The 15,786-nt window shown below is 46.8% G+C and overlaps 1 protein-coding gene across 1 annotated transcript in view; it reads right to left on the bottom strand.

Moving 5' to 3' along the window:
• Akap12 (A-kinase anchoring protein 12) overlaps window positions 1-15,786 on the bottom strand; it is a 94,802-nt gene that overhangs the window by 13,935 nt on the left and 65,081 nt on the right.

Here is a 15,786-nt window from a genome sequence, read left to right as displayed (position 1 = left end):
GCCAAGCTATCAAACATCTGGTGGCCCGGGGGCCTTGGGCTTATTCTTCGCAACTACCAGGCCCCAAGGCCGTTTAAATCAGGTTCCAGCAGGATCCAGAACTGTCCTCGCGCACCCCGGTGGCGCACACGCGCGTTTACACAGCCTACATCCTGCCCCCACGTCATGCGCTTGAACCCTCGGCGATGCCTGGACTCTGTTTCTTGGCCGCGAGCGGACACAGCGATGCAGCAGCCCACGCAAACAGACTCCATCCGCCTCCCTCCACGCTCTGTGCTTGCCCTCTCCAGACTGGGAAGGAAGGGGTACAATGACTTCTCCAGTCTTGGATTATTTTCTATCCCCCCTTCGACAGCCACTTCTGTCCCTTTTCCAAGCTAGGGCATTGAATGAAGACTGTGCCCTCTGTCTGGCAAGTGATATCTGCTCTCTAAGTATTGCCCCGTGTTAAAAATCTATGATGCTGCCTGGCGGTGGTGGTGCACGCCTTTAATCCCAGCACTCAGGAGGCACAGGCAGGCGGATCTCTGTGAGTTCGAGGCCAGCCTGGACTACAGAGCGAGCTCCAGGAAAGGTGCAAAGCTACACAGGGACACCGTGTCTCGACCCCCCTCCCAAAAAAAAAAAAAAAATCTGTGATGCTCTCATCTCCCGGTTAGACTGAGGAGGGTTTAGCATGTGCAGCAAATGACCTTCGTGGAGGCTTGGCTCGCCCCGCTCTCCAAGGCTAAGTCCACTTCAAGGGCAGGGAGCTCAGGGTTGGAAAGCAATGCGCTTGCTCTGTCCTGCCCTGCTGTGACCCTCACCCACCATCTGGAGGGGTCGCCTTTCCCAGCGCTACTTACTTCCCGGGGGTGGGGGTGGGGGTGGGGGTGGGGGTGGGGGTCGCTACTTACAGCAGAAGTTACTCCACCAGGGCATGGTGGCGGGTGGCCGGGGACAGGGGCCCGCGTGGCCCGGCTAGCTTCTCGCGGCTGCCCCATCGCGGGACACCAACCGGCCGCGGGGCGGTCTCCGGCCACCCCGGTGGAGAGGGGCACCCCTGGGGACGGCTACCCACGTCACAGAGGCGGGGCACTGTCTGCCAGGTGACCAAGGCCAGCCCCTCCCCCCACACCAGAAGATTCTAGGATCACGTGTGGGGGCTTCGCCCCTCCGGCCCTAGTACAGTCCCTGCTCTGTGTACCACCTACATTTAACCCTCAGATTAATGGCCACAGGGTGTGGGTGTGGCTTGGGTGCAAGCACTTTCTTTATAAAAACCAACTGTAAGCCGGGCGGTGGTGGCGCACGCCTTTTGATCGCAGCACTTGGGAGGCGGAGGTAAGGAGGGTCTCTGTAAGTTCGAGACCAGCCTGGTCTACAGAGTGAGTTCCAGGACAGGCTCTAAAACTACACAGAGAAACTCTGTCTCGAACCCCTCCCCAAAACCAAAAAAAAAAAAAAAAAAAAAAAAAAAACCAACAACAACTAAGTGTTGGTATGTTTCTGGGCCACTTCTTCCCTATAGCCACGTTAGACATGTAGTCTTAGAGGTTGAAGGCAGAGCCTCTAACTGCCTTAGAAGACACAAGAACTTCAAAAATGGTGACATAGAGAGAGCCCCTATAGTGACTTGGGGGCACAGTTTGGCATTTATTACAATACTAACCATACTGTTATCCTGTGAGGCTGCAGTCAGGATCCTTGGCACTCACAAAGATGAGTGGGAAGCTGCAGTACACACACACACACACACACACACACACACACACACACACACACACACACACCCCTACACTCCGGCACTGGTTTCAGCTTCATTCATAACTCTAACTCATAACTGTTATGACAGGGGATTGGCTAAGGAAGAATGAATAGGTAATAAGGGGAGTGTTAGGGATAATACTTTCTGATACTAATTATATTATCAAGATACACACCCCTGACATTTGTCAAAATCCGTAGACTGTACACCACCAGGACTAAACCCATACACTGCACTCTCTTGAGTGTTGATATGTAGTGAGGCTCCATCATAGATCCAAAATGAAGGGGCCACTTTGGGAAGGATTTTGACAGTGAAGACTACAAGGAATAACTTGTACATCGAAACTCTGAATTCCGGTTAACTTTTCTATGAACCCACATTGCTCTTTAAAAGGGGGGAGGAGTTGGAGAGATGGCTCAGCAGTTAAGAGCACTGGCTGCTCTTCCAGAGGTCCTGAGTTCAATTTCCAGCATCCGTGTAGTGGCTCGCAACCATCTATAATGGGATCTGGTGCCCTCTTCTGGTGTGCAGGCATACATGCAGGCAGAACATTCAAACATTTAAAAAAAAAAAAATCCAGTATGTGTTATGCTGGAGGTTTCGTTAGCTCCAAATGAGTGTCTTACAGTGGGTATGTGTCACTTTGGGATAACTGAAGGTTGACTTGGTGAAACCTTGAGTCAGGTGTGAAAAGGGACAGAGTTTGTCTTTTTGGTTCTATCCACTTTCAAAGCATGAACATCCTCTCCCCCCCACACACACACACCTCCCTCCTGTAAATCATTGTAATGTTTTAAACTTGTAAGAACAAGCGCTGGTGCATGTCACCTCTCACATTTGGATGGAAAAGCACTGTATGTGTAAAACAGACATCAATTAGGATGGTTTCAGTGTGAAAAGTGAGGTTTACTCATGCTTAACAGTCGTGCTTTTTAAAATAAACCAAACAAACAAAGAATACACACACCCCATCCACCAAGACTACCTGGCCATCATTTTGAAACAAAGAGGAGAAAACGAGACAAAAAACAAACAAACAAACAAAACAGGCAGTACCTATCCGAATCCCTGATGGAGTTTGAACAGAAGAGGGCAGTGTTGTCCAGTTAGAGTTGGTGAACTATCCGGTACAAGACCTTCAGAGCAGAACCCACACAGGCAGTCTGGGTGCACTTTCAAACTCAGCAAAATTGCAAGCTCTGCTGGTGCTCTTTAAGAGAGAAAAAGACCCAGCACTTGGAAAGCAGAGGCAGGCATATCTCTGTGAGTTTGAGGCCAGCTTGATCTACAAAGCAAGTTCCAGGAGAGCCAGAGCTGTTACACAGGAAAAAAAACAAACCATCTTGAAAGAGAGAGAGAGAGAGAAAGAGAGAGAGAGAGAACCCTTGACTTCCAACAAAACCTCTCCAGGGTGTTAAGGAAAGCCTACATCTCCAGTTGGTTCTCTTACTCTTAGTATCATGTAAATGCTGCAGGTCCCTTACCCCGTTTGGACCCATGTGAGCCTGGTGTGGCCTCATGTCGTCTATGTTTCCTCCACCCTTTACCTCCAATTCCTCACTCTTTTAGCTTTCATCCGCTCACCTGTACTTGGAACATTCAAATCACCCATATTTCCCCAGTCCTGGCTGAAGGTAGAGATCCCCAGACCAGACATCAGTCCCGTCTACCTGTGAATAATCCTGTATTCACAGACAATACTTAGGAAACAAACAGAAACTTATTCTTGGCAGGGTCTCAACCCAACTCCTTATGTAGCTGAGGCTAGCCTTGAACTGCTGATCCTCCTGCCTCTACCTCCCCAAGTGCTGTGATTACAGGTTATGTACCACAGGTTCAGCTTGAGAAGCTGTTAAAGGTTTTAAAGCAAAATAAAAAGAACGGAAAAAAAAAGCCCAAAGATGTAGGGATGGCAGGGAAAAGATCTAATCCAGCAAGCTGCTTCTTTTTTTTTTTTTGGTTTTTCGAGACAGGGTTTCTCTGTGTAGCTTTGAGCCTTTCCTGGAACTCAATTTGGAGACCAGGCTGGCCTTGAACTCACAGAGATCCGCCTGGCTCTGCCTCCTGAGTGCTGGGATTAAAGGCGTGCGCCACCATTGCCCGGCCCAGCAGGCTTCTAATGCAGTGGTTCTCAACCTGTGGGATGAGACCCCTTCAAGGGTCACATATCCAATATCCTGCATATCAGATATTTACCTTGCAATTCATAACACTAGCAAAATTACAGTTAGGAAGTAGCAATGAAATAATTTTGTGGTTGGTGGTCACCACAACATAAAGATCTGTATTAAAGGGTCACAAGTGTTAGGAAGGTTGAAAACCACTATTCTAAAGGGAGGGAAGGGAGAAGATAGCTGATAAAAAAAATTGTAAATTTTATAGAGTGGGACAGGCATGGGGTGCCACACACCTTTAATCCCAGCACTCTGGAGGCAGAGGCAGATGGATCTCTGGAGTTTAAGGCCAGCCTGGACTTTACAGTCAATTCCAGGGCATCCAGGGCTACATAGTGAGATCCTGTCTCCCTGTCTCTCTCTGTGTCTCTGTCTCTGTCTCTCTCTCACACACGCACACACAAGATAGCTCAGTGGTAGAGCCTTATGGACAGGAACTTGTGCTGCTACCATGATGGACTGTATGCCGTTAACTGTGAGCTTACCACCACCACCACCACCACCACCACCACTACCACCACCACCAAACAACAACACCTCTCCTCCCTTCACATAAGAAATAATATTCATGGGGAGGCCTGAAGAAGGGTCACTGCTTATCTACCTTTCAGACACATCATCACGCCCCTCTATTAATGTCTACTCTTCATTCATGGCTTCAAAATCTAATCATTAAAAAATTTTAATAGTCTTGTGTGTGTGCACTATGTACGGACGGATACATGAGAGCCGCCACGCATGTGTAGAGGTCAGGGACCGCTCTGTGGAGTGGGCTCCTTCCTTCCACCTTTCCATGGGTTCCGGGGACTAAGCGCAGATGAACTGGAGCTAGCCCTTGGCTGTCACTTTTGACACATTAGATTCCTGTGCTGCTCATGGCGAATCAGTGCAAGGGAGCTGAGTCTACGGCTTCCTGCCTAAAGCATGTGCTATATATACACTGAGTGACACCCTAGCCTGCAGAATTATCTGCCTTAGATCTGTCCAACTAGACAGGAAGAGGAAAAGCTTAAAAGGCCAATTGCTAGAAGCAACAGTGACTGAGGGGGGTACATTTTCTTGCTCCCCTAAAAGCCCATGCAGGAATATGAGTTGTAGAAGAGGCCTTTCCCTCACTGCATACAGTAACCACTCAGGACGGCTCTCAGCCATCCCGCCACAGTGAACACAGAGGCTGTTCACGCGGCAAACTCAGGGGTCCAAACAATGTTCGCTCAGACTGGGGTTCTGCTGGGAATGACAGCAGAGTCTCCCCAGGGTCCAGATGGGGGTGTTCACTAGACAAGCCAAGTTAATAGCAACAGGCCCCTTCATACTATCCCAGCTAGCAACCCACCGTCTCCCATCCTAGGACACTGCAAAGGCCAGGGAGGAGACTATAATCCCCCCAAGGGTCCAGATGGCCATCTGCAATGCCATCTCATAAGCTCTGTGGAGGGGCCACACTTTTTCATATCCACCAATAGTATAAGCGACATCATACTCTGGAACGGACATGTTCACGGACACTTACTGATGCTCCCTGCAATTGGCCTCTGAACCCGTTTCAGTGTGCACGTGGATACAGGATGCATGGATATTCAACCAGACTTAGAGCAAAAAAATATTTCGGGGTGGGGGGGCGGGGGAGACGACTTCATGTGAACTGAGCTCGTACCAATCTCTTTTTTTCATTGCCACTCCTAAATGACAGTATGACATGTAACAACTATATACAGTATATTAGGTGGTGTAAGTACTCCGGGGTGTTTAAAATGCAGTGGCATAGGTTGTTTAAATTTAAAAAAAATTTTTTCTGATGGACACATTTTGTAGGAAGATCTTGGAACCAATACCCCACAGATGCCAAGAGACGTCCGTACTTATGAGACTGAAAAAGAAGTATTACACATACACACACACATAACTTAAAAGTAAAAGCAACCTCCTATACCTCATGAAATGTTAATACTTTTATCTTAATGCAGTTGTTCAGTTTTGGTGACACCATTTTTTTTTTAAAACAACAACCAAAAAAAAAAAAATGCAATACCACAAAAACTACAACATTCAATTTTCAGGTTTAGAATAACCAGTGCTCTCTGTCCCCAGGCACAGCTTACTGTGTGTGACATCTGGAACTGTTTAACTTTCCCCCACGATCTCCTGGAATTTTTCCAGGAATTCTCTGCATTCTGAACCCACCCTTTCTACCAAAACACGCCCAACTCAACTCCGCTTGTTCCAAAGCTCATCAGCGAGGAAACCTCCAGGCAGAAGAACCTGTTTTACTGGGATTAACTCAGAGATGCAAAACCCAGTACCGGGCCAGCCAGGTGACATCATTATGGTGCAAGGGCATGCCCTGAGATAGCATCATCTCAGCCTCGAGAAGGAGATCCTTATGAGATACTCTGCAGCCGGGCTTGGGAAACTTCCTTTTATGATTGAGAGGAAGCTCACGAACCAGGGTTTTCACTATAATTGTTAGGAATAAACAATGGAATTCACAAAGCACTGAGAATACAGAGTCAACATCAGCAGAGGCCAACCCAGCACCTGAACTCTTTGGACCAGATCAGAACCAACACATCACACCAGCCACGTGCAGGGTACTGTGTTGTGCCCCCCCCCATGATTTGCATAAAAATGTGTTATAAACTGTTTACAATAAGTATGAATGCTTCCCTGGTTTAATTTTTTTAATAAAAAAAAATTAAATATCACTGGCTCTTTCCCATTTTTTTTAAAGAACGGGGCTCACTTTGTAGGCCAGGCTAGCCTCGAACTGGAGGTAATTCTTCTGCCTCTGCCTTCCAAGTGCTAGATTACAGGAGTGAGCAACCATACCTGGATTCCCCAGTGTACTTTGGAGATAAAAAGAACAACGTTTTTGCTCAATTTAACAAGCAGAAATATTATTAGTTAATCTAAAAATGTGTGAATTAAGGAAAACAGGAAAGACTTATTTTTAATTACATGCATGCCTGGGTGTTAGTGTGTGGGTGTGCACATCAGTGTAGGTGCCCACAGAGACCAGAAAAGAATGTCCCCCTGGGCTGAGGTTAAATTCAGCTGTGAGCTGTCTGATGAGGGTGCTGGGACCAGATCTCAGGTCCTTTGCTCTTTCTTAACAGCTGAGAGACACTTTCTCTTAATTCAGAAAGTAGCCCTGGCCAGGTGTGGTGGCCTATTCTTTAATCCCAGCACTAGGAGATCTCTGTGAGTCTAAGGCCAGCCTGCCTGGTCTACATATCAAGTTCTAGGCCAGCCAGGGATATATAGAAAGATCATTAAGGGAAAAAAAATTGAGAAAGATGGTTCAGTAGGCAAAGGAACTCCCTAAATAAGCCTAAGAACGCAAGTGGCTGCATCCTGGGAAAAGAAAAAAACATTGGAAGCAGAAAATTGACAAGGAAAATTGTCTTCCAGCCAGGCGGTGGTGGCACACACCTTTAATCCCAGCACTTGGGAGGCAGAGCCAGGCGGATCTTTGTGAGTTTGAGGCCAAGCCTGGTCTACAGAGCAAGATCCAGGAAAGGCACAAAGCTACACAGAGAAACCCTGTCACGAAAAACCAAAAAAAAAAAAAAAAAAAAAAAAAAAAAAAAAAAAAAAAAAGTCTTCCTACAACACAGGGATGCACGTGCACATATGCACACACATGTGCACACACATGTGCACACACACTAGTAATAAATAAGATGCAAACACAAACTGAAAAAGTAGTTCCGGGGTAGCAGAGTGGGTAGAGGGCCCTGCCTTGCATGCACAAAGTCCTGATGGCCATTCCCAGCACTGTGAAAATGAGGTGCGGTGGCACTGGCCTCTAAGTCCAGCACTGGCAAAGCGACACAGGAGGACCAGAGATATAAGGTATATAAGGTGATCCTCGGCTACATAGGGAGTTGGAAGCCAGCTTAGCCTAGGTGAGACCCTGTCTTTAATTTAAAAAAAAAGGGGGGGGGGTGTTGCTGAGAGCTGATTTAGTGGTTAAGAGCACTGGCTGGTCCTGAGTTCAATTCCCAGCAACCACATGGTGGCTCACGACCTTCTATAATTGGATCTGATGCCCTCTTCTGGCACCAAAGAAAAACGCGGCAGGCAGTCTTGCTGGTGTGCCACCACTCTGGGCATTAGGGAAGGGACCCTTCTTTCCCCACTGTGCCACACACAATTACTTTCTAGCTTCTATGCCTAGTTAACGCTGACGAAAGTCAGGAATGGTGATGCCATGTACTGTGAGCAACCCCTCAGATCTAATTCAGGCTGTACTGTCTACACCTCAGGCATCGGTATGAACTAGAAGAGAGACAATGAACAGGTCTTTAAAATTTCTCCTGCTTTCAGAAATGAAAAAGCATTTCTAAGTAGTTTCTATACACACCCATAAACCCTGTCAGTGATTAAGAAGCGTAAGTGCCGGGCCCCTCCTCAAATGCTACAGAAATCCTCTCTTCCTTCTTATTTAAACAAGTGGCCCCAAGCCTTCACTGCCTTTCAAGATTCTGACCAACTAAAGACGACTGAGAACACACCTTCCTTAATTAGAAATATAGCGACACAAAGACAGTGGAATTCCCTTTGAAGAAGTCTCCTTGCTCTTAACTTTTCTGTCTCTCTCTGTGTCTCTGTCTCTGTCTCTGTCTCTCTCTGACAAGGTCTCATGTATCCCAGCCTGGCTTTGAACCCCTGATCCTCCTGTCTTCACTTCCCCAGTGGTAGGCTTGCAGGTCTGTAATGCTATGCCTAGCTTTTGCAGTATTTGGGCTCAAACCCAGAGTTTCAGGCATGCCATCAAGCGTTTTACCAATGGAGCAACATCTCCAACCCCTTGCCATGGAAGATTTGTGCTCTCTCTCGTTCATTATTTCTTCCTTTCTTGCGAGACAGGGTCTTCCATGCCACACCAGCCTTCCTGGAACTCTCTATTATAGACCAGACTGGTCCTGAACCCACAGAGCTCAGCTTGCCTCTCTGCCCCCAGAGTGCTGGGACCCAAATGTATGCACCACCACGCCTGGCCTCTTGTGCAGTTTCTGATTGCTAGCATAAAGTACAGAGCCATGCAGCACTGTCCATAGGTACCTCGTGAAGTGTGATCTAGATCCAATCATTTGATAGTACCTTAAAAATGAGACAGTCCTAAGCCTTCTGCCTATCACTCCACTCGGATTACCTCCTGGAACCCCCTCCTTCCCACAAGACACTGAGCACGTGACAAACTAATAAAATATTGAATATACAAAACAACACCTTATACACAAAAATACCAGAAGAACGTGAGATCTGGCAGGCCCCCTTCTAAAGATTTCATTCATGTAAAAACTAATACTTGGGGGCTGGAGAGAAGGCTCAGCAGTTGAGAGAATGCACAGCTCCAGGAGAGGCCAGAAGTTCAGATCCCAGCACTCAAGCCAGGCATCTAAAAAAGCGCCTATCACTATAGGTTTTAGGGGATTCAGTATCTCTGGCTTCAGAGCGCAGCTGCACTCACATGCCTATATCCACACACAGATGGACACAGATATATACATTATTAAAAAATAAATCTTAAAGAAAATAACTAATGACTTGGGAAAAGGGAATATTATTTATTTTTTTAAAGTTTTGTTTATCTATTAATTTCTAGGTTTCACAAATTTCCACACTGGCTAGTGGTAGAAAGACAAAGTTAGATAGGAGACAGACTATGAAGGCGCTCTTGGTGTAAACAGGCTGAACTATAGGAAGTGAGAGATATTTTTAGCTTTGCTAAACTTTCAAATTCATTTAAAATTCCACAGGGAGACGCAGTTTCGTAGGGGAGTAGGGAGTAAGTTACATGGAGAAACTACCGAAGCCCTAGGAGGTTTATGCCCCACTTTAAGACAATGGACTTGGCAGTGTCCATTTCAAATGTTTAAGTCAGAGCTGCTTTTATAAATGTAAGTTAGCAAGTGGAGTTTAGTTTTCCGAGGGGGCGAAAGAGAAAGAAAACATAAACACACAGTCCCCTAAGAAAAGCCCAGCCACAGCCTAAGCCTAAAATGCATTCTGAAAGCCTGGCGTAGGCGGTCCACTCTTTAGAAGTAGGCATCACATTATGGCTTATACAACTAGATTCCTAGAAAACAAACAGAAAAACTAAATTTTATTTATTTATTACTACTATTACTAACATCTAAATGGTGTTTTCTTGCTATAGATTTAGGACCTATGGCTTTATTAATACCAACTACTCAAGCCAAAAACTAAAACATTAGTCTGATACACGACTCCACCCACCGTTCTTATTAGTAAGCACCAGGAAACCCCAAACACTTGCAATTTCTCAGGCACGGGAACTTTTAAAAAATTAGACTAAGTAGAACAGGTTATCCACAGCGTATCTGACACTTTTTCGATTCGGCTAGCTGCTGTGGCTCCTCTGACAGCCCCCTCCCGCTTCCCGGAGGGTAAAGGGTAAAAAGGCTCCCTAACCAAATGCATCTTCCCATTAGCGCTTCCAGGAAGATTTTGGTTTAAATAAAAATAAGAAGCGAGGTTCATCGGTTCCTGTGGGACTGTGGACCGCTCTCCTGATGAAAGTGCAGGGAGTGAGAAATGGAAAGCCAGTAAAGTTCCAGCCACGGCTCACCGGCTCACCGCTAGAGACTCTCCAGTAACTTTTCTCCCTGCCGCCGCCGAGGGAGAACCAAGTCTTACCTGTGATGGTAATGGTTCCCAACATATTTGGTTAACAGTCCTCGCCCTCCTACGGCAGCTGGCAGAAACCTCCGTCTCCTCCCTGCTAACCCAGGAAGCTGTCGGTGTGATCAGAAGAAACGAAGTCCCAACCACCCTCAGAGCATCAGGGAGAGCCTCCAGAGCCTTAGGGATGCAGCAGTGAGCTCTTTAGACGCTTCTCCGGGCTAATTATAGGAGGACCCCGCCCTTGCCCTAGACCCCGCCCACGCCCCAGGGCCACGCCCACAGCCCGCCCGCCCACACCTCTGCCCTGACTTGGCTGCACCAACCGGGGAAGTCACGTGTCCCACTTTTACAGGTCTCTGAGCGTGGTCCACAGCGACCCAGGGAGGGCGTTTTTAAGTCTCTGGGGTGAAGGAGACCCCAAGAATCAGTATTTGATCCAAGCGGTGACTTCATCCCTGGCACCAACTCCTGCATCTCAGACTTTTAAAATTATGTAAAGGCAAGAACTGCAGAGACATTAAATTCTCCGATTTTTAACGCCGTGTTCTGGGTCCTTCAGCTGGTTTAAAGGCGGATGGGGTACTGAACGGCATTCCCTTTTTAAAGTCTATGGTATTTTATAGTTTTGCCTTCTGTTTCCTACACACCGGCAGGTGTGAAGATCCACACACAGCTCTCCGCAATCGTGTTTCCCAGGCTTTTCGCGAAGGGTTGTTACAAAGCAAACTGTCTTCAGAACTTACTCAAGACAACTTTTTCAAAAGCAGAAATATCTGAGCCTTGGGTCTTTCCCTTTTTCGTGGTAGAAATGAGCTAAACATTTGGCTCAAACCGCACTTTATTCCCCTGCCTCTAACATACAAACCTATAGCAAATAAATAAAACAGAAGCCGTATTAAAAATTCAGGCAACCCGTATTTTTTTTTTCCGTTAATCTTGATACTGTTTCTCTACAAAGACACAAGTAATAAATGAGATGGGTCTTCTGTTAGGAAAGGTCCATTAGTACGCGGAGCTTTTTTGTTTTTTGTTTTTCATCTTTTCCCTATTTATCACAGCATGCCTTGCCTGTCTGAGCAAACACCCCCAAATAAAAGGTTTTATTATTGCTCTTTTCTTTAGACCTGAAGGCCTTATTCGTGGCTGTTTAGGGGCCTGGAGCGAGGGTATCAGTGTGAAAAAGAATAGGCAAAGATATGCAACACGGGGCGGGGGAGGGGGTGTGGTAAAATAAAAAAATCGCCCGTCAGACATGGCAAATGTTGCTCCTTCTTGCCACCAGGGGGCGCGACGCACCATGTTCAGGCTCAGACAGAAGAAAGCCAATTCCTGCTAGGCAATTTCCTACACAGATTAGCTTCCCAGACAACACCCAACCTGGCTGTGTGTGAGTCAAGGTAAGCAGGGTCTTGTCTTGATTGGTTAAGACCTGGGAGCAGACCTCAGCCCTACGCATTCCCAACAGCTGGGATTCCAGGCAGCCCAGCCACCCCAATTCAACACCGCGACACTGGTGGGTTAGAAGCCCATAGAGGCGGCAGCATCAGTGGTCTGCATTAAATGAGATAATCCCCTAGAGTGTTCCAGGAGCCCTGAAGCCCCCCAGGGACCTGAGGAGATACTGAATCACTTCTCAGCACTCGCCACTGCGGACAGCACATGGCTGTCACTGGCTCTCGGTGGACCCGAGTTATATAACTGTATCACCGACACCTTCCCTTCTGAATCCAAATTCTAATAACAGCTATGCCACTGTGATAGCTAAGGGGAAATTTTCCTAGATACAAAATTCGGACACAGAATGACACCTTTTTAAAAAGGTGGATGCAAGCTCTTGGCTTTCGTAACACAGAGGACAACACCTCCACATCTGGAATGTGACTCTTAGAGAGGCAGCTAACTCCAAAAGGCAGAGCCATGGATGGTATGTGTGCGAGGAGTTGAGTCTCCTGGCACACTGTTTTCTGGGATCTCTACCTCCCTGAGCAATGCAGGCCAGAGTGTATGGCATGGCTCTCCAGCAAGTCCTCTGGATCCCGCCTTTAAAAAAAAAAGCCATCCATCAGGAGAGATGCAGAAGGAGGGATCAGACAGGTCTCAGGAAATGCAAGCGACTTTCCTTTGCCATCTCTTCCATTCCACTCATGTTAAATAAGTTTTAGATTTAGATATCACCATTCAAAGTAAAAAAAAAAAAATTAGGATAATATACGTCCATCATTTGGTGGATGGTGTGTGTGTGTGTGTGTGTGGTGGGGGAGAGGGGGTGTCTTAAATCTGTATGGTTCCACCAACAAATATTTGTCAAGTTCTTGGTCCATTTTTTTTTTATTTTTAAAGATTTATTTATTTATTACATATGCAGTGTTCTGCCTGCATGTATGCTTGGACGCTAGAGGAGGGCACCAGATCTCATTCAGATGGTCAGATGGTTGTGAGCCACCATGCAGTTGCTGGGAATTGAACTCAGGACCTCTGGAAGAGCAGCCAGTGCTCTTAACCTCTGAGCTATCTCCCTAGCCCTCGTGTTCCATTTTTGTTGGGTGAAACCCACTGGGGGCCAAACAGATACTGTCTTGAACCTCAGGGATCTCAGCTGTGAGTGGCAGCCACACCCAGGGGAAGAAAATTTAGCTCACCCTGGGAGGTAACGTTTGAGGTGGTCTAGGAAAAGATGGGGACTCCACAACATGGGGCACAAAGACGCAATAGCATGGCGCAATGCCCAGAGAGCAGGATTCTTAGGGCCTCACGGGTGTGTTCCTCACAGCTACTGTTCCTTGAAGTTCATGTGCGGAGGCCCAGGACAGGGTGGGAGACTAGAGATACTGACTAGGAGAACAGAGAGATTATACACCAGGAAGCGGTGCACACACCAGGAAGTGGTGCACACACCAGGAAGTAGTGTACACCTTTAATCCCAGCACTCCAGAGGCAGGGGCAAGAGGATCTCTGAGTTTGAGGCCAGCCTGGTCTATACAGAATGAGTTCCAGAACAGCCAAGGCTATACAAAGAAATCCTGTCTGAGAGAGAGAGAGGGAAACAGAGAATGGGGCAGCCAGGGGTAGTGTACATGTTGTGATACCATCACTGTGGACAGAAGCAGAAGATCAGCAGTTCAAGGCTAGCCTCAGCTACATGATAAATTTGAGGCCAGCCTGGGCTACATGAGAACCTGTCTCAAAAATAAAAATAAAAAAGTAAAGTAATGGGGTAAACAATCTGCATACAGTAGATGTTTAGTTAAAGAAGGTATGCATACAGAGCTGGGGATGGCAGCACACACCTATAATGCCAGCACTTAGGTGGTGGAGGCAGAAAGATCGGTGTTCAAGGCTACCCTCAGCTACAAAGTGAGTCTAAGACCAGTCAAGCTTTTAGACCATGTCTCAAAGGAGCAAACACAGAAAGAAAGATACAAACAAGAGACACAAATGTGGGGCTGGAGAGATGGCTGAGTCATTAAAAGTGTATACTACTCTTGCAGAGGACCCGAGTTGGGAGTCGGGTTTCCAGCACCCATTTTGGGTGACTTACAACCAACTGTAACTCCAGCTCTAGGGGATCTGATGCCTTCTTCTGGACTCAGAGGGTACTTGCATTCACATGTGCACATACCCACACATATCCACATAATCTGAAAAATAGAGGGCCTGTTGACATGGCTTATGGGTTAAAAGCACTGGCTATTTTTCAAGAGGATCAGGGTTCGATTCCTGAATTTACATGATGGCTCCCGCACATCTGTAACTCCAGACCCAGACCCAGGGGATCAGACACTATCTTCTGGCCTCCTTGGGCACTTCAGACACAGGGTGCACAGACATACATTCCCCCCCTTTTTTTGGGGGGGAGTTTCTTTGTGTAGCCCCAGCTCTCCTAGAATTCACTCTGTAGACAGGCCTCAAATTCACAGAGATCCACCTGTATCTACCTCCGGAGTGCTGAGATTAAAGGCATGTGCTGCCGCCACTCAGCATATACACAGACATACATCAAGGCAAATGCATACACATAAAATGAGAAAATCTCAAAAGAAAAAAAAAATCTGATTAAAAAAATAAAGAAAAATTCTTGAGAGAAATGTTCACAGACTCATGAAAAGATGTTCAACATCATTATCTGTTAGAAATATGCAAATTAAAACCACTTCCCGCCCACCAGGATGCTAATCGCCAAAGGACAATAACAAGGAATGAGGAAACAGGGAGGCTGATTTGGAAAAAAAATGCCTGGGATTTCCCCAAAGTCTAACACAGTTGCCAGACGACCCGACAACAGGTGTACGCTCGGGAGAAATGAGAACACACATCCACAGGAAAACCTGGACATGACAGTTCATAGGGACCTCAGGAACAAAGTGACGACAACTTTAGTGTCCATCCTCCAATACAGGATAAATGAGTTCAGTGCATCTACGTAAGGAAATAGCAGTGATTAAAAAGGATGAAGTATGTGGCGACTGGAGAAGCAGCCCGGAGCTTGAGAGCACTGCTGCTCGTGCAGAGGACCCGGGTTCAATTCTCAGCCCCCACGAGGCAGCTCACAACTGTCACAACTCCATTTCCAGAGGACCTGATGTCTGGCCTCTGAAAACATTGTTTTGAGATGGGGTCTTACTTTATATATATCCCAGGTTAGCCTCAAGACATATATAAACACAGCGCACAGATATATGTGCAGGCCGACCACCCACACACACAAAATAAAAATTAAAAAGTGGTTAAGGTAGTCAGAGCTGGTGGCTTATACCTATAATCCCAGGATCTAGAAGGCTGGGCAGGAGGACTGCCATCTTTGAGGCCAGCCTAGGCTACATATCAAATCCTAGCCTAGCCGGGCGGTGGTGGCGCACGCCTTTAATCCCAGCACTTGGAGGCAGAGCCAGGCAGATCTCTGTGAATTCGAGGCCAGCCTGGGCTACCAAGTGAGCTCCAGGAAAGGCTCAAAGCTACACAGAGAAACCCTGTCTTGAAAAACAAACAAACAAAAAAACCCTAGCCTAGCCAGGGCCACCTAGCCAGACTGTATCTCAACCCCAACCCACCTTTCACACACAAAAAGCTAAGATAATAAAACTTATGTATACTTTGTCACAATGGGAAAAAAAATGACACAGACATAAGACACAGCTAAGGAAAACCACAGTGAGAAGGAGGGAGAAAAAAAAAATCACCAATGGAAAAAAGGGAAATGCTTCCCATAAG

This window comes from Peromyscus leucopus, chromosome 8a (assembly GCF_004664715.2).
Source record: "Peromyscus leucopus breed LL Stock chromosome 8a, UCI_PerLeu_2.1, whole genome shotgun sequence".
NCBI classification, from domain to species: domain Eukaryota; kingdom Metazoa; phylum Chordata; class Mammalia; order Rodentia; family Cricetidae; genus Peromyscus; species Peromyscus leucopus.
Note: the sequence above shows the minus strand (reverse complement) of the source record. Positions and strands in the feature narration are given on the sequence as shown.